This window comes from Ostrea edulis, chromosome 3, assembly GCF_947568905.1.
Source record: "Ostrea edulis chromosome 3, xbOstEdul1.1, whole genome shotgun sequence".
NCBI lineage: Eukaryota > Metazoa > Mollusca > Bivalvia > Ostreida > Ostreidae > Ostrea > Ostrea edulis.
The window spans coordinates 21,549,319-21,558,964 of NC_079166.1; the positions used below are offsets into that span (position 1 = coordinate 21,549,319).

At 34.5% G+C, this 9,646-nt stretch overlaps 1 pseudogene; it reads right to left on the minus strand.

Moving 5' to 3' along the window:
- Positions 1–229: 229 nt before the first annotated feature.
- On the minus strand, positions 230–9,396 carry LOC130053486 (uncharacterized; annotated as a pseudogene).
- Between the last annotated feature and the right edge of the window lie 250 nt (positions 9,397–9,646).

A 9,646-nucleotide genomic window follows, 5' to 3' on the forward strand; every position in this document is an offset into this window, starting at 1 on the left:
CACAGATAGATAAATGAGATAATATAAAAATAAATAACATACTATAAAATATATACATAAAACATATACGCAATATCACTGGGAAAGATAAACATGAGTTTATTTAAGTCAAAACAATTATCTCTCCACTTAATTACGTCTTTAGAATAACTGATAATTTTTTTAAATCGTGTATGACTTCATACATGATTCTAATATAGAACTATTACCGGCATGATGCAGTTCTTTATTATAATGACCAGTAATAACAGTAATGAAGCTTATGATACGCTTGTCCAGGAACAGGTCCAAGCGGATGTGTAAAGTGCACTTCATTTATATTGGCGTAGTTCTGATCATCTGTATACACGATTCTTCTCTCACGTGCATTCCCTTAATCCTTTGGCAGTGGTTAGTGTATCTCAACAGATAAAATGGCTTAGATGTTGGAAGTCGGATAAGTGTTGAGTATCGACTATCAAGTCTAAAATACAAAGTATCGTGTTCATGAAAAACCAGATTTAATTATTTGTTTGGTTTTTGACGACTGCTTCATTTAAATGTCTACATAGTATAATACTATAGAAATGTACACATTGATTGATAATTTGGCGTGTGGCATTGTACGTCTTGTTGTAGCTAACGGAAATTAAGCATTGTACCTTCAAAGCAATAAACACTATATACTAATGGCGTTTAGGCTGGCTGACTGGTTGTATATTGTTTGATATCACGCTCGAGAAATGTTCACTCATATGGAGACGTCACGAATATCGGCGAAGGGTTGCCAAGTTAAGGTACATGTATATGATCTGCACTTACGGATTTCCATCAGTGGGAGGGGTGTCTATATCGTGTTTATGTATTTGTATTAATCCTGCCGTAATCTTGCTTACATGTTCAATTTCTACATTAATTATGCAGAATGATGATAACTTCCTTTTTTTTTTTTAAATGTACCTGCAACAGTAGTCAATCTTTGTATCTCTGTTGAATTGTCCACTTGGTAATTCCCCACCTGCTTTGTTTATATTGTACGAATCTTCGTCATCCCATAAAACATATCCAGTCTGGAAAGCTTGAATTTACATTATGTATTTAGGGGTATTCTTCAGTTATAGCAAATTAAGAATCAAAATGATATGCATTTTATATCGAAGAAGAAATGAATGAGGAAACCAGTTACCTGCATCAGTGAGAGGAGATATAAATACCCTCATTCTACAGAAGCAGTGCCTGATATTTACCAAATATGTGCAATGTTTGTTTTTTTTAATTGTAAGGAAAATGACATGTTCACTTACCTACATGAGGACATGTACTCCCATGCTTCAGAATACAGTAGTTCCCACGTGGCCAATCACCTTCACGATTAACATCTTTTGGGTCCTTGGTGCAATAAGATAAATTCATATTCCTTGGATGGTTTCCATTGATGCCTGGACAATATATATATATATATATATATATATATATATATATATATATATATATAAAGCACAGAAAATTTCACTTTATTTGGATACCCACTTCCGCCCCTACCCGGGGTTGAACTCACGACCTGAGGAACCAAATCTCCTAGCAGCATGCGACCAGCGCGCTAGACTGCTCGACCATCTAGGCAAGTCTAAAATAAACTTGCTTTCGATGATGATGGAATTCTCGCCACGCTACCACACGCTACACGGTCATTGAGAATGGAAATGGGATACAGTTATTATATATATATAATGTGTCTAATATTAACATGTGGTCTGCGTTGTAAATATGTTTGTATATGGAACGTCTTAACTGCCTCCTGATGTTCTGGTGATGTGTATACATCATTATGCCATGTGCACTAATCATTATGCCATGTACACTAAGCATTATGTCATGTGCATTTATCATTATGACATGTGCTTCTTTCATTATCCAATGTGCATTCATCATTATATAAGATCTTAGCAATGAGTTTGCTGGAGCTCGAGTGTTGAAATAAAACATAAAATTAATGCAATACTTCCTGGTCAGCCAATCTGGGAATTTGTGTGGACCCGTGTAGTTCTGACGGTGTATAGTTCGTGCATACATGGTTTGCATTTCGTTTTACGACACAGAGAAACTGAAAGGAGGGGGGGGGGGGGTATCGGATAACTCTTTGCAGTTTCTCTTTGTGTCGTAAATCAAAATTTTAATAAATAATTCTAAAAGATGTCACAATAGCAGTGTACTATTTGGACGACTCAATTTTAAATGATTCGAAACACACAATATCTAGAAGAAAAAATATATATGGTGATTGAGTATCTAAGAGCCTCAGGCCGCCAAGAGGCATGGTCGACAACAGCATCATTTACTCTTTTTGACTTGTCTGAAAACTTTCAAGATCAAATCAGCATTTGTTTTAATTCATCATCATTCAGCTGCACTCTAAAATAATCTGATAAAAAGAAAAGATTTGAAATACACCCCGATTCTAATTGTATGAACTATTTTGTTTGATCCGACATTCCAAGTCCCACAGTGTACAACTTAACATGGCTAAATGTTTGCACCTTTTTTTTCTTTGGGAATTATTAAATAATAGCGTTTTGCTAATTTAAAAATTATTAACAACGGAAGTTGTTTCCCATGCATCCCGGGGAGGCTCTGGAATACAAAGTACATACTCTATATATAAATATAAGGATTGTGTCAATGAAATACGTAAAAAAATATCTAAGTATGAAGCAGATGTGAAGATTTCTATAGTGGCTGATTTACACAATGTAGTCTGAATTGAAATATTTCAAGTGATAATCAGTAATAAACATGATTTTGATTTTGATTCAAACTATGCACGAAATGAGAAAGTAATTAAAATATAAAGTTGGCAGTGATTGAAAAGCTATAAATTTGACATAGACAGAATTGCACACACTATCATTACCAGGAGCGTATCTTGCTATACACTTCCGATATATTTGGAAATATGACAGCTGTTCTTTTTTTCCTCACTGTATTCGAGAGAAAAAAATCCTTATATACTTTACCTGATCAGGATATAGGGCTCACGGCGGGTGTGACCGGTCAACAGGGGGTGCTTTCTCCTCCTAGGCACCTGATCCCACCTCTGGTCTTTCCAGGGGTCCGTGTTTGCCCAACTATCTATTTTGTATTGCTTGTAGGAGTTATGAGATTGATCACTCTTCGTTATCTTCACCTTACATGGTACAAAGTGAAGATAATGGACACTCATCAATCTCATCAATCTCTTAACTCCTACAAGGAGTACAAAAAATGTTGGGCAAACATGGACCCCTGAATATGCCAAAGTTGGGGTCAGGTACCTACGCATGATACGTATCCCTGTTGATCGGTCAGATCCGCCATGAGCCCTCTGTCTGGATCAGGCAAACGGAAACGGAGTTATTAGAAATCAGGAGCAGTGTGCCAACAATGGTCTTACAATCGTTATTATTATAACGACCATATAGGTTTCGAAATGCTGACTTTAGGTGATACTGTTGAAACCCCCATAGCACTACAAATGAAAGAATCTAAGATCTTATTCAGAGATTGTGTGACTATTTACCAAAGAAGTGATGCTGCTTTTCTACTCGGTTTTGGTTACCGATATCGTCTTCATTATCTTGGTATCTCCATCCCTCCAGCCACCCTGAGGGACATCCGGACTTTGGCTTGACTAAAGTATATGTTCCCTTTGGCCATTTCACTGGAAACAATGTATAATCATATATTTGTCATTCATGCAAGGTGAAGATAACGAACAGTGATCAATCTCATAACTCTTATGAGCACTACAAAGTAGATAGTTGGGCAAACACGGACCACTGGACACACCAGATGTGGGGTCAGGTGCCTAGGAGGAGTAAGCACCCCCCTATTGACCGGTCACACTCGCCGTGAGCCCTATATCCTGATCAGGTAAACGGAGTTATCCGCAGTCAAAATCAGTGTGCCAAGAACGGCTCAACAATCGCTATGAAACACGTCAGACAGCATTTGACCCATTGAGAGGTTATATTACAAATATTACAAATTGTATCAGAGAAAATGTGATATCACATGCTTACCTAGCTTTAGAAAATATACGATATCACATCAGTTACGCGCCAAACGTTTAACATTTCAAATTGAGAATCATGGGTTATTTGCATATGACCTTAAAACGGAGATTCTGTGTTGGAATTAGGATGGATCAACATGTGATTAACATGAAAAGATCTTCTTCTATCAAATAAGTAATATTGAAAGGATTAGACACATTATTGACGAAACAAACTGCAACACACTAATTCATACTCTGGTGACATCAAGATTCGACTCTGCCAATGGATTGCTACTTTGCTTACCAAACAGGACCACAAACAAACTCCAACGTGTACAGAACACAGCAGCAAGGATAATAACTCGTACTAAAAAAACATGATCATATTACACCTGTACTATATAACCTGCACTGACTCCCGGTTCAGTACCGCATAAAATACAAAGTGCTTGTACACACATACAAAGCAGTCCACAAAATCGGACCAACCTACAATAGTGAGATTACTGCCCCGTATTCCCTCCAAGAAATTGGCGTTCGGGAAATGGGATGCTTCTAAATGTTTCCCAAATACGAACACAGACACATGGAAACAGGTTTTTGACTACTCCGCGCCAAAATTGTGGAATGTCTAACCACTTGGATGACGCCAAGCTAAATCTCTGGATATTTTTTGAGCGACACCTAAAGACTCACTTTTTAAAATATTGCTTTAATATCTAGCAAAAAGATCATTCTGGATCATTTACAATACTGTTTCAAGGAGGACTCTCGGTGCATTACAATCATCTGCATGCACTTTTTTTGTAGAACATTATTGCTTTTACTTTGAATTATATGCATTTTATGTAAAAGCGCTTTCGGGATTTTTCGTTGATTAGGACGCTATATAAGCCTCAGTATTGTTCTTTATTGTTGGGGAGCACTGCTACGACCCCGAGTGCTCGGAATATGTCTAAATTCGTGATACTTCACCTACAACCATTGATGCCTCAATATGAGTGAAATATTATTGACGGGATGTAGAAAACAAACAGCTAATATAGGCGATTAAATAAATCACAAACCCATGTGCATGATTATATCATGCTGTATATACTGTTCATGATTATACCATGCTGTATATATTGTTCATGATTATACCATGTTGTATATACTGTTCATGATTATACCATGCTGTATATACTGTTCATGATTATACCATGCTGTATATACTGTACATGATTATACCATGCGGTATATACTGTTCATGATTATACCATGCTGTATATATTGCACTTAATCATACCATGTTGAATATAATTTACCTGATTATACTATGCTCTATATACTGTTTATGATTATACCGTGTTGTATATACTGTTCATGATTATACCATGCTGTATATACTGTTCATGATTATACCATGCTGTATATACTGTACATGATTACAACATGCTGTATATACTTTACATGATTATACTATGCTCTATATACTGATTATGATTATACCATGTTGTATATAATGTTGATGAGTATACCATGCTGTATATACTGTCCATGATTATACCATGCTGTATATACTGTACATGATTATACCATAATGTATATACGGTTCATGATTATACCATGCTGTATATGCTGTTTATGATTCTACAATGCTGTATAAAATGTTCATGATTATACCATACTGTATATAATGTTAATGAGTATATCATGCTGTATATACTGTCCATGATTATACGATGCTGTATATACTGTACATGATTATATCATGATGCATATACTGTCCATGAGTATACCATGCTGTATATACTGTACATGATTATACCATTATGTATATACTGTTCATGATTATACCATGTTGTATATACTGTAGATGGTTATACCATGCTGTATATACTGTTCATGATTATGCCATGCTGTATATATTGTAGATGATTATACCATGCTGTAAATACTGTTCATTATTATATCATGCTGTATATTCTGTACATGATTATACCATGCTGTATATAATGTTCATGATTATACCATGCTGTATATATTGTTCATGATTATACCATGCTGTATATACTGCACATGATTATATCATGCTATATATACTGTACATGATTATACCATTCTGTATATACTGTAGATGATTGTAATGCTGTATATACTGTCCATGATTATACCATGCTGTATATACTGCACATGATTATACCATACTGTATATACTGCACATTATTATACCATGTTGTATATACTGTTCATGATTATACCATGCTGTATATAATGTTGATGAGTATATCATGCTGTATATACTGTCCATGATTATACGATGCTGTATATACTGTACATGATTATATCATGATGCATATACTGTCCATGAGTATACCATGCTGTATATACTGTACATGATTATACCATTATGTATATACTGTTCATGATTATACCATGTTGTATATACTGTAGATGATTATACCATGCTGTATATACTGTTCATGATTATGCCATGCTGTATATATTGTAGATGATTATACCATGCTGTAAATACTGTTCATTATTATATCATGCTGTATATTCTGTACATGATTATACCATGCTGTATATAATGGTCATGATTATACCATGCTGTATATATTGTTCATGATTATACCATGCTGTATATACTGCACATGATTATATCATGCTATATATACTGTACATGATTATACCATTCTGTATATACTGTAGATGATTGTAATGCTGTATATACTGTCCATGATTATACCATGCTGTATATACTGCACATGATTATACCATACTGTATATACTGCACATGATTATACCATGTTGTATATACTGTTCATGATTATACCATGCTGTATATAATGTTGATGAGTATACCATGATGCATATACTGTCCATGATTGTACCAAGATGTATATACTGCACATGATTATACCATGTTGTATATACTGTTCATGATTATACCATGCTGTATATACTCTTCATGATTCTACCATGCTGTATATAATGTTCATGATTGTACCATTCTGTATATACTTTACATGATTATACCATGATGTATATACTGTTCATGGTTATAAGATGTTGTGTATAATGTTCATGACTATACCATGATGTACATACTGTAAATGGTTATACCATATTGAATATACTCTACATGATTATTCCATGCTGTATATAATGTTCATGATTATACCATGCTGTGTATACTGTAGATGATTATACCATGCTGTATATACTGTTCATGATTATACCATGCTGTATATACTGTTCATGATTATACCATGTTGCATATACTGTTCATGATTATACCATACTGTATATACTGTTCATGATTATACCATGCTGTATATACTGTACATGATTATACCATGCTGTATATAATGTTCATGATTATACCATGCTGTATATATTGTTCATGATTATACCATGCTGTATATAATGTTCATGATTATATCATGCTGTATATACTGTACATGATTATACCATGCTGTATATAATGTTCATGATTATACCATGCTGTATATATTGTTCATGATTATACCATGCTGTATATACTGCACATGATTATATCATGCTATATATACTGTACATGATTATACCATTCTGTATATACTGCACATGGTTATATCATGCTATATATACTGTACATGATTATACCATTCTGTATATACTGTAGATGATTGTAATGCTGTATATACTGTCCATGATTATACCATGCTGTATATACTGCACATGATTATACCATGCTGTATATACTGCACATGATTATACCATGTTGTATATACTGTTCATGATTATACCATGCTGTATATAATGTTGATGAGTATACCATGCTGTATATACTGTCCATGATTGTACCAAGATGTATATACTGCACATGATTATACCATGTTGTATATACTGTTCATGATTATACCATGCTGTATATAATGTTGATGAGTATACCATGCTGTATATACTGTCCATGATTGTACCAAGATGTATATACTGCACATGATTATACCATGTTGTATATACTGTTCATGATTATACCATGCTGTATATACTCTTCATGATTCTACCATGCTGTATATAATGTTCATGATTGTACCATTCTGTATATACTTTACATGATTATACCATGATGTATATACTGTTCATGGTTATAAGATGTTGTATATAATGTTCATGCCTACACCATGATGTACATACTGTAGATGGTTATACCATATTGAATATACTCTACATGATTATTCCATGCTGTATATAATGTTCATGATTATACCATGCTGTGTATACTGTAGATGGTTATACCATGCTGTATATACTGTTCATGATTATACCATGCTGTATATACTGTTCATGATTATACCATGTTGCATATACTGTTCATGATTGTACCATGCTGTATATACTGTCCATGATTATATCATGTTGTATATACTGTACATGATTATACCATGCTGTATATACTGTTCATGATTATATCATGCTGTATATACTGTACATGATTATAGAATGCTGTATATACTGTTCATGATTATACCATACTGTATATACTATACATGATTATAGATCAATCTGAAAGCATGAGTTATCTTTCCTTGATCCGAAACATAGTGCGCTTGCGTAACAGTAGGTAAAGACTTCCGGGTAGTATATTCGAGAAGCGTCATTATCAACAGTGCAGAAGGCCACAAATATATTGCTGTATAATTTTGCAGTAATCACGTCAACAAATATGGTAACGTTAATAAAAAATCTCAATGCATAGGTTTACTTCATACACGTGAAAATAACTAAATTTGCATGTAAAAATAATAAAAAATTAATGTTGTAACTAGAGGAGGACACCCCCCCCCCCTTCCGCCTCCCCGGTAGGATGTTTTATCGTTAAAATGATGTAATTCCCTAAGATAGGCCTGTCCCAAGACGCAGTTAGATTATTTTAACTAACCTCCACCCCCCCCCCCCCATTTCTCAGAATTTCATGTGGTTTATAACTAAAATTAGTATATATCATGTATTGGACACATTTCCTCAGGATCTTTAGCCCGTGTTTTAATACAGTTAGATTTATAATTAAATATCAGAAGTTCAATATCAATGTAGTACATTCAGCGATGAAAGTTCCGCCACGATGTACGTCTAGGGATTCTGGAAATGTCCATCTCCTTCGATAGGTGAGTAAAATTCAACCCAGCCTGTAGGCCTACTTGTAAATGAAACAGAGGCCACAGACAGATTTCCAGCTGTCTGCCCACACATTTTATACAGTTTAAATACAAGTATAACTATAAAGGAATTTGTCGTTACAAACCATCTTTAAACTGACATTTAGACATGCAATGCTTTGAAAATAAGATAACGTATAACTGAACGCCCTGAATTTATAGTCGGCAAGAGTATGTACCTGCAAATACAGCCATTTTGAGTAAAATATTCGGAGTTTTACTCAAATTATTTTGTAAATTTGTGGCAAGAGGGGGTGTCTAAAACTGTCATTGCAATTTCTGTTATATATAATCAAGTAGATTTCAAGGGGGCCAAAACGAATGAAAAAAGGGGAAATAAAGAGACGTCAAAAGCATTACATTGGGGGGTGGATTTGCCTTTCCCCCAGAGAGTACATTTGATTTGAGAATATACCCCCTCCCCCAGGGGATCACACAGGTCTAC